Source organism: Schistocerca serialis, chromosome 1 (assembly GCF_023864345.2).
Source record: "Schistocerca serialis cubense isolate TAMUIC-IGC-003099 chromosome 1, iqSchSeri2.2, whole genome shotgun sequence".
Taxonomy (NCBI): domain Eukaryota; kingdom Metazoa; phylum Arthropoda; class Insecta; order Orthoptera; family Acrididae; genus Schistocerca; species Schistocerca serialis.
The window spans coordinates 311,362,102-311,380,833 of record NC_064638.1 but is presented as its reverse complement, the minus strand read 5'-3'; the positions used below and the strand labels follow the sequence as shown (position 1 = coordinate 311,380,833).

At 43.5% G+C, this 18,732-nt stretch overlaps 1 protein-coding gene across 2 annotated transcripts in view; it reads left to right on the top strand.

Moving 5' to 3' along the window:
* The window catches only part of LOC126469582 (diacylglycerol lipase-beta-like), an 817,808-nt gene that overhangs the window by 564,633 nt on the left and 234,443 nt on the right, over nucleotides 1-18,732 (top strand). The window contains exon 3 of one of the 2 annotated variants that reach the window (XM_050096701.1): nucleotides 304-397. The exons of the other annotated variant lie outside the window; for it this stretch is intronic. The gene's annotated coding sequence lies outside the window, so the exon portion shown is untranslated. The remainder of the gene's footprint in view (nucleotides 1-303; nucleotides 398-18,732) is intronic. 2 annotated transcript variants of the gene reach the window in all.

The following is an 18,732-nucleotide window of genomic DNA, read 5'->3' as shown; positions in this document are numbered from 1 at the left end:
AGATAAAAACGTGCTCTTTTCAAATACCGATGTACTGACGGGAAACTATGTGGTAAGCTACAGGAAAAAACCTGCCTCAGTCTTTGTTGATCAGCCCTCGCATAAAATACAGCTGTTGCTAACGGGTGGGCATTCTTGGAGACAGCGTCTTCCCACAGTTAGAGAAGTAGATATTTCGGTCTGAGACCCGATTAATGGTTTGGTGACAGCATCTGAGACTAGTCGTAGTATATTATGACAAGAAATATGGCACTGTTGAGCACAAAGAGCCGGTCAATTTATAGTGCGTGTGGCGTGTTGCAGGAGCTACGGCGATCGCCCGGAGATGCGGCCGCTGCGGAGTCTGTAGGAGCGGGAGCGCGCCTCTGACGTCAGCCGCCCACACCTAGTGCAGCAGGTGAGCGAAGGGCCAGCGGCGGCGCCTCCTCGCCTCCTCGCCTGCTGGCTCACCCTGTCCCTTCACAACGTTAATGCCCTCTCCTTCTGTCTCGGGGCTGGATACGGCTAAAAATGGAATCTTAGGTAGCTTTCATGCCTTTTTTGGAAATTTTGGAAATTTGTGGTAAGGTCTTATGGGACGAAACCGCTTGGGGACATCGGTCCCTAACACTACACACTATTTTTTCTATCTTAAACTAACTTACGCTAAGGACAACACACACACACACACACACACACACACACACACACACACACACACACACACACACACACACACGCCCGACTGAGGACTTGAACCTCCGAAGGGGGGCGAGCCACTCGGACCGTGACAAGGCGCCCTAAACCGCGCGGCTATCCCGCGCGGCCATTCCTTTTTCCGTCGCTGTGAGAGAGAGACATATAAAAGGGATTGTGGAGAAGCAAGCTCTCTCGATCGCGTTTGACAGGAGCAAGATAGCACAGAGCCTCTCCTCTGCTGGGATGACTGCCAGACCGAGAGCTCAGCTAGAGATTTCGCAACAGCATATCCAAAAAATCCTAATAATTAATACACTTATTTGCAAAACTAAATGGCGAAAGTAATTTTCGCATGATGTGTCATTGCCAAGGAACAAGGCTAAAAACGTGGACTACACATAGAACTGCTACAGTATAGAACAGAAGGTCTTTCTTTATTCGTGTCAGAGGTACATCAAAATGAACACATATACAATCCAAAAAAGGAAAACTGTACAGTATTCACCCACAACTGGGCAACTTTGATAGCACTGGGTTCTGCAGACGTTTAGTCCTTCATGCTACAGCTGGCTGGGCATAAGTTACATTTGAAGAGATGCCGGGTTGTCTGCAATTCACCGCATTCGCAGAGTGTTGTGTTGGTATTTGGCAATTGGAAGTTCCATTTAAGGAGATTGTCCCTCGATCTTGCGACTTCGGTCCGTAGTCTGTTCAAGGACTTCCAGATGACCCCTTTCTTCATATGTCCAGGCGGCAGGGATTCTTGTGGTGTCATCCAGTTTGACAGGCGTTGGCATCTTTCTTTCCACTTGGTGAGTCGGGTAGCCGCAGCTGATCCTTCTATGGGCTGTGAAGTTGTTTGAAACTCCTCCTGCACATCAGTATTGGCTTGGCAGGTTGATGTCCAGAGAGTGGATGTGAGGTCACTGTATTTGATTTATGCCTCTCGATGTTAGCGGCGACCTCTCTTCTGATGCCACGTGGAGCAAACCCAGCGAGACATTGAACGTTGCACATGGGGGGTTGGCCTTAGGCAGCCTGTAACAATCCTACAGCTGTCATTTAAGGATACATCAACCTGTTTTGAATGTACTGAATTGTACCACACTGGGCTAGCATACTCTCCTGCAGAATAGTATAAGGCAAGAGCTGTAGTTCTTAATGTTTGTAGATGTGTACCCCAGTTCTATCCCGCCAGTTTCCGAAGAAGGTAGTTTCTGGAGGATAGTTTCTGCTTCAGATTCCGACAATGTTCCTTGTAGGTTAGTGTACGGTCGAGAGTGACACCCAAATACCTGGGATAGAACAGAAGGTAATTAGGAGAAATACGCAATGAGACGAACAAAACTGACACTTTTATTCAGACACTAATTATGCTGAAGGTTCCGCGATTTATTATGGTCCTCTGGACATTATAAAAGGCAGGACATGGTTCTCAGTGCTGTGCAACGTGCTTCGATGCTGGCCACAAGGTTGTTAAGGAGTTCTTGTGGAAGGGCCTCCCAATCCTCCACCAGCGCGGATGACAGGCAGGTGCATGTACTGCAAGGCGTCTTCCCACCGCACGCCACGCCTGCTTTATGAGACTTAAGTCAGGGAACGGATAGGCGATTCCATCCACAGAATCTCCTGGAACAAGAGGATATTCGGCGAATGGAATGACCTGCCCATTCCCCCGAATTATATCCCACCGAACACGTTTACGCCCACAGGTGCTGACGACCATCCAACAGTTATTGAGCGCGCTTCTGGAGTAATGACGCGGCGCACCATGAGAAGTCTTTACCAGTCTTGTAGCCAGCATCGGAGCACGTTGCACAGCATTAAGAACCGTGTCCGATCTTCTGTAAAGTCCAGAGGACCATAATAAATTGCTGTAATTTCAGTTAATTACTGGCTTTGAATAAAAATGTCTTCTGTACTTCTCATTTCGTATTTCTTTCAGTTACCTTTTATGCTATACAGTAGCACTTCTTTCTATGTATGGTCCAAGTTTCATAGACAAATTTTACTTAGCTGTGATAAATCATACAAAAGTTACTTTCGCGCTTACCTTTTTCACACCAGTGCATAATGGAATTTGTAATTTAAACTTTGCAGCTACACGTGAAAGTATCATATGCTGAGTTTGACGATGATGAATATATTATTTTCTACAAAAATTCCAGGTTTTTCGTAATTTTTAGAAGGGCGACATATAAAGCTACAAACTCGAAAATGTAGTAATAAATATATTATACCATAAAATCAACACCCTGAAGTTTCTGTTGCGTTACTTTTTTATTTTGGGGATTTTCATGAAGATTTAAATTTTGGCCCAGAATAATCTAAAGTTTATCTACCCTTTAGAGATAAGTTAGGAAGTAAAAATTCCAGCACCATGTTCCTGTTATCAGTTAATTTCCAGGCTAATAAGTACTGCTAGGTGAAGAGGGGAGGAAGTGGCAAGTTCGGATCAGAAGTGTTACGAATGGTTGTAGTTAAAAAAAGTTCTGATGGATGTAATTAATCAAACAGAGACTCCAAATTTCGACATTATATTCTAGATATCATTACGTAATATAGAAAAAAATAGTATTCGAATTGAATTATAATTCGGAAAGAGATTTGAGAATTGGTGTTACATGAGGATGCTGTTTGAGCCGGCAGTTGGATGCACTAGTGCTAAGAAATGGTGTTCCCATCGCCGTGCGCCCCGAGTGAGAAAAGTAACACCGTTGTTGCCAGGAGGCGGTCGTTGTGGGCACTTTATAACGAAAGCCGTGAACTCGTAACCCTAGCAGACGGAGAGCACAAGCCTCGGGTGTCTGTACAAGAAGGAGGGGAAAAAAAAACCTGCGTACATGTGAGTAAAACTACGTCCGCATTCCATTTTCATTTCATGAGTTTGAGCTTTCGTTTGGATTGTACTGAAACACAAACACACTATATTGAGTTCTGCTCTCAATGTTTCCAATATCTGCGAGTTGTACCCAAAATCAGCATGGCGAACAGAGTATTCGACTTTCCACTTTATGGGCGAGAAAAGTTATTAAAGACTAATCTGGCCAATGTTTAATACAAATAGTAACTGTTACTTTACCAACTTAACTAGAATTTCGAATTTGAACGTTTCCAGATGCTGAGGAAAGATTAACAGCTGAACTTACAAGTGCGTGGCGCCCTCCATCGGTAATGATGGAATTCAGTATATTGTTGGCCCACCCTTAGCCTTGATGACAGCTTCCACTCTCGCAGGGATACGTTAAATCTGGTGCTGGAAGGTTTGGTCGTGAATGGCAGCCCATTCTTCACGGACTGCAGCACTCAGGAGAGGTATTGATGCCGGTCGGTGAGGCCTGGCACGAAGTCGGCGTTCCAAAACATCCCAAAGGTGTTCTATAGGATTCAGGTCAGGACTTTGTGCAGGCCAGTCCACTACAGGGACGTTATTGTCGTGTAACCACTCCGCCACAGGCCGTGCATTATGAAAAGGTGCTCGATGATGTTGAAAGGTGCAGTCGCCATCCCCGAATTGCTCTTCAACAGTGGGAAGCAAGAAGGTGCTTAAAACATCAATGTAGGCCTGTGCTATGATAGTGCCATGCAAAACAACAAGGGGTGCAACCCCCTCCATGAAAAACACGAACACACAATAACACCACCGCCTCCGAATTTTACTGTTGGCATTACACACGCTAGTAGATGACGTTCACCGGACATTCGCCAGACCCACACGCTGCCATCGGATCGCCACATTGTGTACCGTGATTTGTCACTCCACACAACGTTTTTCCACTGTTCAATCGTCCAATGTTTACGCTCCTTACACCAAGCGAGGTGTCGTTTGGCAGTTACCGGAGTGATGTGTGGCTTAGGAGCAGCCGCTCGACCATGAAATCCAAGTTTTCTCACCTTCCGCCTAACTGTCATAGCACCTGCAGTGGATCCTGATGCAGTTTGGAATTCCTGTGTGATGGTATGGATAGATGTGCGCCTATTACACATTACAACCCTCTTCAGCTGTCGGTGGTCTCTGTCACTCAGCAGACAATGTCGGCCTGTACGCTTTTGTGCTGAACGTGTCGCTTCACGTTTCCACTTCACTATCACATCGGAAACAGTGGACCTAGGGATGATTAGGAGTGTGGAAATCTTCCATACAGACGTATGCCTCAAGTGGCACCCAACCACCTCACCACGTTCGAAGTCTGCGAGTTCCGCGTAGCGCCCCATTCTGATCTCTCACGATGTCTGAGGTCGCTGATATGGAGTACCTGGCTGTAGGTGGCAGCGCAATGCACCTAATATGAAAAACGTGTGTTTTTGGGGGGTATCTGGATAGTTTTGATCACACTGTATAAAAATACCCGATGTGAAGAAAGCCAGCTGATTTTCGCATGATCGACTTTTCCAGGACTGATGCTGATTTCTACAGTGGAGATTATTTTGTTATAGGCAGGTTATAATGTTTGAATGCGGAGTAAGTCATAGTGTTCTGATGAAAGGATATCGGATCGAAATTGAAATTCGAGTCCTTACCTTTTCCCTCAACCAGTCGCGTCACAAGAGGGAGCTGACGAGCTAACTTTCACTTGTCATCTGCTCCTCTCCTTTCCTTGCAAACTGTGCACGCTGCAGATCTACAGGAACAAAATATCCATCATGTTGAATGGAAGAATTAGTTAATGCTGCTAAACGAACAACTATCTTCTTTCTGTCTGCCAAATCCACTGACGTAACCGACCCTGACGAACCGCAGATCGTCACGGCAGGCGTCCAGGAACGAGTATCTTGGAAACTGCGAAACTGGTCGGCTGTTCTCGCGATACTGCCCTGATCATCTATAGCAAATCATTCTGTGTTAGAAATCCGCGCCTTAACACAGAACGTGGCTCGCTCTGTAAAGCAAATTAGGCGGCGATCTGTAGCGGATGTGACCACACAGTAGAGTACTGGTGCAGGTTCAGATGCCGCACTGTGCAGAAATTAGGCACTGTATTCACGTAAGGTGCGACGTGCATTCGCGAAGACGGCGTTGCGTGTTTGTGTAATGGGAGAGTGCGTGAGCGCGCTGGTGAGGCAGACAGGTGCGTGATCAGGCTGTCAGCGAAAGTGCGCCGTCTGGACCCGGGAAGTTCACTTTCCAGGCTACTCCAGCTCTCTCCAGCGTCCAGCAAGCCTGCACTCCCGCTACCCGCTACCCACCAGCTACAGCCCACGGTGTGCGATGCGGAGCTACAGCGGCTGACAGCGACGGATGCTACCGTCTCTTTTCTCTTATCTTGTCCGTTCTTAATTGGGAATGGCCTTCACTTGACCGAGAGGCGTCGGACAGAAACGATAGCTGTCTCTCTCACACACAACGGCCCTGTGGATTCCATTCGAAAACGCTCTCCTAGGTCCCATGAAGTGACGGTTTGCGAAACTACCACTTAACATTCAATAAGTAAAACTGGGTACTTTTTGCAGACGACACTAGTGTTATAGTAAGATCCATTAGAGCGAAAGCAGCAGAAGAATTAGTAAATGATATTTTCCAAAGCATTGTTAAGCGGTTCTCTGAAAATGGATTCTCCCTAAATTAAAAAAAGAAATACATTTATTTCTATACAACAAATAGTTATACCAACAGTTGATGTAGCAGACGAGCAGGAGTTAGTAAATAGGGTACAATGCAGCAAATTTTTGGATGTAAAAATTGATGAAAACGAACGGTGAGAAGCATATTATTGAGCTTATTAAACAATTAAATTCAGCCACTAGTGTTCTCCGTATAATTTCTAACTTTGGAAACAAATGTAACAGTCTCAAGACATATTTTGCATGTTTCCACTCGATAATGCCGTAAGCAACAATTTTCTGGGGGAAATCATCACCTATAAAGAAAGTATTGATTGCACAAAAGTGAGAAGTAAGAATAACGTGTGGTTCTCACCCGTGGAACTCTTCAAGGAGCTAGGCATTTTAACTGCGGCGTCACACATATATTCGCTAATGAAATTCGTCGTATGTAACCCGTCACAATTTGAGAAGAACAGTGGTCCACACCTACAGCACTAGAGGGAAAAAGTACTTTTATTAACCATTGTTAAAGCTGTCAGAGACTCAGAAACGAGATCGATATGTAGCAACAAAACTCTTTGAACATTTGCCCAATAACATAAAGTGTCTGACACTTCGCCAAGCACGCTTTAAATTAAATTTAAAATAATTTCACCTGGACAACTCCTTCGATTCTATTCAGGAATTTCTATTTTAAACTGATAATATATATATTAGTCCCCCATTCGGATCTCCGGGTGGGGACTACTCAGAAGGATGTCGTTATCAGGAGAAAGAAAACTGGCGTTCTACGGATCAGAGCGTGGAATGTCAGATCCCTTAATCGGGCAGGTAGGTTAGAAAATTTAAAAAGTGAAATGGATAGGTTAAAGTTAGATATAGTGGGAATTAGTGAAGTTCGGTGGCAGGAGGAACAAGACTTCTGGTCAGGTGACTACAGGGTTATAAACACAAAATCAAATAGGGATAATGCAGTAGTAGGTTTAATAATGAATAGGAAAATAGGAATGCGGGTAAGCTACTGCAAACAGCATAGTGAATGCATTATTGTGGCCAAGATATATACGAAGCCCACGCCTACCACAGTAGTACAAGTTTATATGCCAACTAGCTCTGCAGATGACGAAGAAATTGAAGAAATGTATGATGAAATAAAAAAAAATTATTCAGATAGTGAAGGGAGACGAAAACTTAATAGTCATGGGTGACTGGAATTCGGCAGTAGGAAAAGGGAGAGAAGGAAACATAGTAGGTGAATATGGATTGGGGGTAAGAAATGAAAGAGGAAGCCGCCTGGTAGAATTTTGCACAGAGCACAACTTAATCATAGCTAACGCTTGGTTCAAGAATCTTAAAAGAAGGTTGTATACATGGAAGAAGCCTGGAGATACTTACAGATAGATTATATAATGGTAAGACAGAGATTTAGGAACCAGGTTTTAAATTGTAAGACATTTCCAGGGGCAGATGTGGACTCTGACCACAATCTGTTGGTTATGAACTGTAGATTAAAACTGAAGAAACTACAAAAAGATGGGAATTTAAGGAGATGGGATCTGGATAAACTGACTAAACCAGAGGTTGTACAGAGTTTCAGGGAGAGCATAAGAGAACAACTGACAGGAATGGGGGAAAGAAATACAATAGAAGAAGAATGGGTAGCTTTGAGGGATGAAGTAGTGAAGGCAGCAGAGGATCAAGTAGGTAAAAAGACGAGAACTAGTAGAAATCTTTGGGTAACAGAAGAAATATTGAATTTAATTGGTGAAAGGAGAAAATATAAAAATGCAGTAAATGAAGCAGGCAAAAAGGAATGCCAAAATCTCAAAAATGAGATCGACAGGAAGTGCAAAATGGCTAAGCAGGGATGGCTAGAGGACAAATGTAAGGATGTAGAGGCTTATCTCACTAGGGGTAAGATAGATACTGCCTACAGGAAAATTAAAGAGACCTTTGGAGAAAAGAGAACCACTTGTATGAATATCAAGAGCTCAGATGGAAACCCAGTTCTAAACAAAGAAGGGAAAGCAGGAAGGTGGAAGGAGTATATAGAGGGTTTATACAAGGGCGATGTACTTGAGGACTGTATTATGGAAATGGAGGAAGATGTAGATGAAGATGAAATGGGAAATATGATACTGCGTGAAGAGTTTGACAGAGCACTGAAAGACCTGAGTCGAAACAAGGCCCCGGGAGTAGACAACATTCCATTAGAACTACTGACAGCCTTGGGAGAGCCAGTCATGACAAAACTCTACCATCTGGTGAGCAAGATGTATGAGACAGGCGAAATACCCTCAGACTTCAAGAAGAATATAATAATTCCAATCCCAAAGAAAGCAGGTGTTGACAGATGTGAAAATTACCGAACTACCAGTTTAATAAGTCACAGCTGCAAAATAGTTACGCGAATTCTTTACAGACGAATGGAAAAACTAGTAGAGGCCGACCTTGGGGAAGATCAGTTTGGATTCCGTAGAAATATCGGAACACGTGAGGCAATAGTGAATATCTTAGAAAGTAGATTAAGGAAAGGCAAACCTAAGTTTCTAGCATTTGTAGACATAGAGAAAGTTTTTGACAATGTTGACTGGAATACTCTCTTTCAAATTCTGAAGATGGCAGGGGTAAAATACAGGGAGCGAAAGGCTATTTACAATTTGTACAGAAACCAGATTGCAGTTATAAGAGTCGAAGGGCATGAAAGGGAAGCAGTGGTTGGGAAGGGAGTGAGACAGGGTTGTAGCCTATCCCCGATGTTATTCAATCTGTGTATTGAGCAAGCAGTGAAGGAAACAAAAGAAACATTCGGAGTAGGTATTAAAATCCATGGAGAAAAAACAAAAACCTTGAAGTTCGCCGATGACATTGTAATTGTATCAGGGACAGCAAAGGACTTGGAAGAGCAGTTGAATGGAATGGACAGTGTCTTGAAAGGAGGATATAAGATGAACATCAACAAAAGCAAAACGAGAATAATGGAATGTAGTCGAATTAAGTCGGGTGATGCTGAGGGAATTAGATTAGGAAATGGGACACTTAAAGTAGTAAAGGAGTTTTGCTATTTGGGGAGCAAAATAACTGATGATGGTCGAAGTAGAGAGGATATAAAATGTAGAATGGTAATGGCAAGGAAAGCGTTTCTGAAGAAGAAAAATTTGTTAACATCGAGTATAGATTTAAGTGTCAGGAAGGGGTTTCTGAAAGTATTTGTATGGAGTGTAGCCATGTATGGAAGTGAAACATGGACGATAAATAGTTTGGACAAGAAGAGAATAGAAGCTTTCGAAATGTGGTGCTACAGAAGAATGTTGAAGATTAGATTGGTAGATCACATAACTAATGAGGAGGTATTGAATAGGTTGGGGAGAAGAGAAGCTTGTGGCACAACTTGACTAGAAGAAGTGATCGGTTGTTAGGACATATTCTGAGGCATCAAGGGATCACCAATTTAGTATTGGACGGCAGCGTGGAGGGTAAAAGTCGTTGAGGGAGACCAAGAGATGAATACACTAAGCAGATTCAGAAGGATGTAGACTGCGGTACGTATTGGGAGATGATGAAGCTTGCACAGGATAGAGTAGCATGGAGAGCGCATCAAACTAGTCCAGGACTGAAGACCACAACAATATATATATATAGTGTGTGTAGTATACGTATCCTGTAAGCTGACTAGGTTCACATCAATTCGATGAAAGAATTATTCAGATGATACGTGGAACTAACTAATTAACTGGTGATGGTGATCGGTGCGGCGGATGGGGACGCTGAGCCGGCCGTCTCCTTGCTGCTCTTAGAGAGAATAGGCTATTTTCCGGCGGCGGTTCTCTCAGCATCTCCAACGCGAACACCTCACCACAGCACACTACACTACACGCATAACTTTACAGTTGTCTACACTTGACAGATACACTTACACATACGAATCTGTTACTTCGCGGAGAAAAAGCGCCTGGGGGCGCGGAGTATAAGTATCTGAGCCGGGATCTCCCAGCCATTCATGCCATAAGACTACTTTTTTACACGCATTATCAGGATACACATCATTCACCATGAAAGAGAAGTACAAAAAGAAATACTGTAATGTAATGTACGACATTAGCTATCTACACTGTGCAAAAAATACAGGTGTTGTGGCGCATATAACAGAAGAAACAACATTTACGATCACTGGTAGTTTATTTGACTTTTGCACTTTACTGTCAACTATTGCAGTAAACAGAAGTTAAATAAAATGATTCATTGAAATGTAAGTTTTGAGCACTAAAGGATTCGACTTCAGAACAACGCTTAACTATGAAGAGTGCGTTCACCGAAGTCCCTTCACCACATTGCCTGCTCTGAGTATTTAAAAATGTTAACAAGTACGTGCAATAGTCGGAGAAGTTGTGTCGTTTAATTATACATCGTACACCCATTAACAGGGAGCTGGTTTTGATCGTATTTGATCAAAGGCAGCTACCTGAGTTTGAATGTCGCAGTGTACCTTATCACAGCATTAGCACGTAGAACTGTGAAATGTAAACAGTTCTTAGAAAGCAGAACAGACAGAAGAGCATGATTCATTCACAGATGGGAGCGCAAGAACATGTAACGGTAACGGCACTTTTTACGCAAATGATTACTGCTATGAGTATCATATATGCGACAGTGAGTTTGGCTGCCAGCCGGGGTGGCCGAGCGGTTCTAGGCGCTTCAGTCAGGAACCGCCCGACTGCTACGGTCGCAGGTTCGAATCCTGCCTCGGGCATGGATATGTGTGATGTCCTTAGGTTAGTTAGGTTTAATAAGTTCTAGGGGACTGATGACCTCTGAAGTTATGTCCCATAGTGCTCAGAGCCATTTGAACCATTTTTTGAGTTTGGCTTAACAAATCAAAAGTATCAGGAGCATTCAAGAAGAAACGAGCCGGAGGCTGTACAATGAAAACCGCTGAAGGGATCGTAATGCCATTGCCTACGGAGAAAGTGTGGTCCCCATAAGAAGGCTGAGGCCTCGACCTCGCCTCTAGAGGGTCGGGCGCACAGCCACGTTAAGACAGAGCGAGCACGTGTATGCGTCTAGCCTTCACTGCACTCAGTACTGCTGAAAACAGGGAAACACAGAAAAGAGCAGAGGTAGAAGTGCCTTTCTGACGGCGAAATGAGTACTTTGAACGGATATTCATCGAAGAATGGCCAAGTGTACGGAGTGCACTGCATGTACGTTGCAAGAGTCAAGGCGTGGCATAAGCCGTTGTCGTTGGCCGAAGACGGACGGCCTGGAACGCCACACCTCATTACCGATACCAGTGTCCAGCACGTCGATGACCTTATTATTGAATATCGGCAATTTACGGTGGCAGCCATTCTCCCAGAGATCGGACTGAGCGTCGGACATGTAGTGCTCTCGCTACATTTGTGCCATTCGTCAATGAATTTCCGTTCCCCGTATTTCTTCCGCTGCAACGAAACGCAATACACGCCTTCACTCTTCTGAAGCCTCCGTTTCTCTGTTTTCGTCACTACTGAGAGCAATGGATGGTCGACGAGCGCACGCGGTCGCTCTGTTGTTACTTGGGTATGAGTCCACGACCCTCTAGACGCGAGTTTGGGCCTCAGCCCTCTTATATGGGTCACAGGAACTCGTATTACGGTCTCTTCAGCGGTTTCTGATTTACAGGCTTTGGCTCATTTCGTTTACAATGAATCTTACTAACTTGGCGTAGTAATATCCCAACAACACTATCACCGTTTAACGCTACACTTGTTATAAAAATAACCAACTGCATTTATATCGTTATCTCGCATTCTCACGCCTCATGTCATTGCTACTCTCAATTAAACCTTCCCGCTGCAGCAACTTCAATATGTACTCCTTCGAGACAAGTCATGGCTCCCTTGTGCTTTTAGCCATTAGCCATACCAAGCTAAGTTGTGGTATCCATTTCAGCACTGCGGAAGTTGGCTATTAAGTAAATGTAGAAAACTTGGCTACCGTTACAATCATACTTCTGGAACATTTTCGACAGTACCAAAGTAGCATTTTTATTTGACTGCTTATGAGAGTCTTCCTCTACGAATTATCTCCGTGACTGCTTACAACGCACTCTCGGAAAGAACTCCTTCTATACATGGAGGATCAGCGAGACGCTTCATGTCTTTGGGAGGTCTCCTAATTGTTATACATCTTTGTTCTACGTACTGTCCCTACCCACCTATCAGCGTTGCTCTATTTCTAAAATACATTTGGTTATATTTGCAATAATATCTGTTTGTTTCCACTACACATACTACTAAGTTAAAAAACATTTCACAATTAATAAACTTGATTTTGAGCATAAAGATCAGTTTAAAATAATTTTCGTTTTACCATTTACACATAGAATTCAGGCCGCTTGTTAATTGCAGCAGTCGCTTACAGATGGCACCGGCTCACAGGAGCTGCTTGCTCATTTAATTTGACTTTCCGTAGATGGTGCGAGCATATATAATTCTGATATTCATACTTAGTATCTGTCTGGTGGCAAAGTAACTCGCTGATTATGGATGTTAAATCTGAAAAATAATACTAATATGTTATTAAGATACTAATAAGTGTCTCAATACAATATTCCAAGAGAGGCTGCTCCTCATTTTAAAATAAATCTCATTTGGCATATTGTACAGAGGTTGGACAAAATTATGGACACATCAAAAGCACTACACATTACCATGCCTAATACGCTTTTGGAAATGCGTTGACATTCAAAATATTTTTCTCCGAATGGATAAACACAGATCCTCTATGACTTTGAAGGTAACCTTATACTATTCTTCGCATAAAATAGTGCCAAGATCAAGTAACACTAATGGAGGTATACAGCGATAAAGCAACCTTCACTCCAAAGTCGACCACAGAGGTTCGAGAATATCGAGATCTGGTGACAGCGGTCGCTTGGGTAGATACAACAATTGAGCCTCGCGCTGACCGCCTGGCCAGCTGGCTGGATGCCGACGGAAGAGGGCCGGGTTCGATTCCCGACCGGATCAGGTATTTTCTCCACTCAGGGACTGAGTGTTTCCCTCATCATTATTTTATCATCACCAACACGCAAGTCGCCTAAGTGGCGTCAACTAAAAATATTTACACCTGGTGCCAGAGAGCCGCCACACGAAAGAAAATGAGAGAGAGAGACACTCGAGCTTGCAAAACCAGTCCTGGATGATGCGAGCTGCGTGAACAGGGAACCTGTCGTCTTGCAACATAACATCACCATTAGGCAATAAGCATTGCATCATGTGATGGACCTGATCGGCGACATTGTCTTATAAATCTTCCTTATTGTGCCTCTTCAACCACCAAAGATTTCGGCTCCCTTGGTTACGATAACGCCTACCACGCGAGCACCAACAATGGGCCCACGTTCGAAGACGCTTAGCTCCGACGTACTGCACTCACAAGTACACGGAACAATGTTCTAACCACGACTGACAGTTACAACGTACTGAGGACATTGCACAGGTGCCGTTCGTGGTCAAATATAATCGTACAACCTGCATGCTTGTGTACCATCTTCATGTATGTTCAAGAGTGCATTTCTCGCCATGTTTTTGTTCAACAACTGCACGTCGGCTAGTTACTTTGATTTTCAAAAGAGTCAAATGTACTCAGTTTGATATCTCACCGCCACTGTCCAGTGTAGCGGTTTTTCACAAATGAGTCTGAAATGTAAGAATCAGCTGGCTAGGAAGTATTACCGTCTGAATAAATCAGATGGCGCATAAGTGTTAGCATGCGTATCTGTTCTTGCCTGAGTGGTCAGTGTTCCTGGTGCTGTTGTTGCTTTCTCTCTTGAGTGCCTCCAATGATGCGGTGTGTGTGTCGGACGAGCTTGACTTCTTAACAAGTCAGTGATATGACACGCTATGATCGCTAAAAGTCTCTCTACCCTGATAAACTGGAGACTGTCTTTCTTTATCTGAAATACAACATTAGTATTCCTACATTAATCACAAATGAAAACCGTCACAACTATCTTAATACACATTTATTGTGTCGTGTCTTTGAAACATCATCAGGCTGTTAAGTTGTGCCAGTAACAACTTGTAGATGGTGCAGTTGTCGTATGTAACGATGTGGACAAACTCTGGAAACAGTGACCACAAACATCCTGCTGGCGGTTGGAGGGAGCATGGACAGCAGACGCGGCATGCTGTGTACACTAGACTCATGATGATCCAAAGAACGACACCCATCTTGACAACAATAAATGTCTACTAATACGATTTTAGTAGTTCTCATTAGTGTCAATCAACTGCGGTGCTCAGTATCTTAGAGGGCATTTCTGTAAATACAAGCAATATGATAACAGTTAACTTTCGTAGAAAATTATCTGTCGATGCTACATCTGGAGAGAACTTGCGACAACCGAAACAAACACGGTGAATCAGCCCATGAGGCGTGTTTAAATGAAGCGTTCGATACATCTTCGAAAACTTGCAAGCAAACGGCAACCTTCTTTCCTACCCTAGACCTCGGACTACGCTACAAGTCGGTCTGTCATCACAACCTATATCCAAATAAGCAATTCTGGCGGAAAAGAAATATTGTCAGCATCATTCTGTTACGGTTCGAAGTCGATGCCTGGTATCGGTAGGCTCAACTGCCGTAAATCTCACTGCCTGAAAAAGGCAGACCCGAGAAGTGTATTTGCATGTAGTACATACTTGAGTATCTCTTCAGTATGAATATATTGAATAAAAAGGACACCTAATCTAATTACACCTACAGCGGAGAATGCAGAGTGTATCAGTATCTGAAACTTCCAGACAGATTGAAACGGTGTGCCGGACCGGACCAGGACGAGAACCTATACCCTTGCCTTTTCAGGATTGTGTTGTTATCTGCTGAGCTATCCGCGCTTAACACTCAATCCGCCCGCACTGTAGTTCCATGCGTGATACGTGTGTAGCGGAACGCGATACCTTCAGATTTTCAATTTCGGTCGATTCTTATCAGTTGTTAAACACAGGGTGTTTATAATTAAACTTTCGTGACTTGAGCCAGTTCAGACAGGAAACTGTTTACCGTATGGGTACCAAACTTTATAGGAATGATGTTCATACTGTGTGCTGCAGGTTTTGCGTTCTTAATAGGGCTAGTGTTATGACTTGACGTTAGGCTCTTTTACTGGTGCAACGACATGGGGCTGAAACACAAGAATCAGTGTGCAGTACTGTTTCAGACAATCGCCATGGGTCTGGACAAGCTGAGCTGGGCTTCACTCGCAAAGCTGTTTGATCGAAACAGCACCAATAGAGCTGGTGATTTTCGCGAGTATCGACGCATTAAAAGAATACGAGCGTCCTCTTTTCGCACCAGGGTCGAAGAATGTGATTCGGAAATTTACTGGCTATTTGGGAATTGCTTATGGTAGATGCCGACGGTCAGTTGCAGCAAAGAATTGTTGAAGAGCATACTGTTGCCATAGCTGAGAATGCTGGATGCAAGATGCGATGTTGAAGCAGTGCACCGTCCACATCATGACAGCTGAACGTTCCATGGTCCATGTTCTCTAGTGCAGTTCCATGCTGTAGTGTAGTGGATGCACATGGTCGTCACATTGAGCAGCTTTTGTAACCTGGAACATAAACATGGTACGCAACTAACTAATGTTACCCTCTCATGTAGAAATTAATATGTGTTTCTTTCAATGGTTGATTCGTTATTTATCTTCCACATGTCCTTAAAATGTTTCCGCAAAGTTTCATTGTCTTATGATCACTGGTTTTTCCTGGAGGCCCTTTTAAGTAGCGAAAATGCAATTATAACCATGTTGTACGTTTTGTGCAGCTCTGCTTTTGTTACCCTCAGTATCACGTATTAGTCAACCGAAGGAGAATCATACGCACACCCGAGACGACATCCTGGGTTCATCGAACTGCAAGCCACCTTATCCGGAAAGCAATGTATTATTATTCCGTAACTGGCCAGTCGGTCGATGCGTGCAATTTTCTCACTTGGTGTTGACCTTCCATTCCGTATTCCACTCATTGTGTCTAGCAATTATTTGTAGAAAATTAAACTGTCAGCTACGCTCGCCTGATTGGCTCGTTTGTGTGTCATTGTCCTTCATATGTTATGTCTGTCGTAACGAGCCTCCCATCTTACATCTCTTCGCAGGAATGCCCAAAGCATCCGTCTTATCCTCGTAACTCTACATTCTCCACACGGCTGTCATGCTCAGGCCATCTCTTTCAGTCCATCTAATCTCGCAAGTCGACGAGTTAACCTTCCTTGCCCACCATCCATTATTTTCCCAAATGGTTCAAATGGCTCTGAGCACTATGGGACTCAACTTCTGAGGTCATTAGTCCCCTAGAACTTAGAACTAATTAAACCTAACTAACCTAAGGACATCACACACATCCATGCCCGAGGCAGGATTCGAACCTGCGACCGTAGCGGTCTCGCGGTTCCAGACTGCAGGCAATACTCGTAGGATCCACCACTCAGCGTTTAGCTTCACCTCACTACACACACTCATCCCATCTAACTTATTAATACACTAAAACTAAAAAACGCCGTCCGAACAGGTCTTTTAAGGCCCAACGGTACCGACCGGTCGCCGTGCCATCCTCAGCCCATAGGCGTCACTGGAGGGGCATGTGGTCAGCACACCGCTTCCCCGGCCGTATGTCAGTTTCCGAGACCGGAGCCGCTACTTCTCAATCAAGTAGCTCCTCAGTTTGCCTCACAAGGGCTGAGTGCACCCTGCTTACCCACAGCGCTCGGCAGACCGGATGGTCACCCTAGAGAGCCTGTATAGGGAGAGAGTGGCCAACCGGACGATACGGCGGCCATTTTTCTGCCAAACTGCGGGCGGGACTTTTGAATGGCCAGTAGTGGAATAGTGGAGTACACACTCACCGAATCAAAAGCACGAGACAATATGGCGAAATCATTCGTTAAATGCCTTTCTTTACAGCTATAATATACTCATAGTAGCCTACTACGTACAGCACAGGAAAATTTGATACAGTGGCTGTAAAAATTATTCGTTACTTGCATTTACCTCCTTTAAAGTTCGTTTACTAGACATATTGCAATGAAAGTAACGTAAATAAAAAAATATAGTGTATAGCATTTGTTTTGTATCGGAAGTGCATAAGATTTAACGTACCTTAATTACGTCAGATGAATGAAAGTCGTAAGCAGTTGTTTACTTGTGACATGCAAAAAGTGTGAAACGTATTCGTACTTCTTGTCACGTCTTCAAACTTTTTGCATGTCACAAGTAAACAACTGCTTGCGACTTTCTTTCACATATATATATATATATATATATATATATATATATATATATATATATATATAGGGTGTTACAAAAAGGTACAGCCAAACTTTCAGGAAACATTCCTCACACACAAAGGAAGAAAATATGTTATGTGGACATGGGACCGGAAACGCTTACTTTCCATGTTACAGCTCATTTTATTACTTCTCTTCAAATCACATTAATCATGGAATGGAAACACACAGCAACAGAACGTACCAGCGTGACTTCAAATACTTTGTTACAGGAAATGTTCAAAATGTCCTTCGTTAGCGAGGATACATGCATCCACCCTCCGTCGCATGGAATCCCTGATGCGGTGATGCAGCCCTGGAGAATGACGTATTGTATCACAGCCGTCCACAATACGAGCACGAAGAGTCTCTACATTTGGTAGCGGGGTTGCGTAGGCAAGAGATTTCAAATGCCCCCATAAATGAAAGTCAAGAGGGTTGAGGTCAGGAGAGCGTGGAGGCCATGGAATTGGTCCGCCTCTACCAATCCAGCGGTCACCGAACCTGTTGTTGAGAAGCATACGAACACTTCGACTGAAATGTGCAGGAGCTCCATCGTGCATGAACCACATGTTGTGTCGTACTTGTGAAGGCACATGTTCTAGCAGCAGAGGTAGAGTATCCCGTATGAAATCATGATAACGTGCTCCATTGAGCGTAGGTGGAAGAACATACTGACGAAACTAAAATGAGCTCTAATATGGAAATTAAGCGTTTCCGGACACATGTCCACATAACATCATTTCTTTGTGTGGGAGGAATGTTTCCTGAAAGTTTGGCCGTACTTTTTTGTAACACCCTATATATATATATATATATATATATATATATATATATATATATATATATATATATATACCTCTCGAGATAGCAAACGAAAAAGATTACAAAAATTAGGTAATGTTAAATGTAGGCTACTGTAATAACGACCAAATATAACAAGAAAACTTCCGTACCCCTTCTACCCCACAGTAAGTAGGCCTATTAAAAACTGTCTTCAAGATTATTTACTATGAATAATGTTTCAGCAACCACGACAATTGCGGAAAACATGCTTACAACTTGCCTGCGTCAACAGTCAGGCAATAATACTGAAACCAAAATAATGCCTCTATTGGAACAACCAAATGCAGCATAACCTGGCATCGTTTACGAACGTCTGCAGAACGAATTTCAGATGTCAAAAACAATACTGTACAA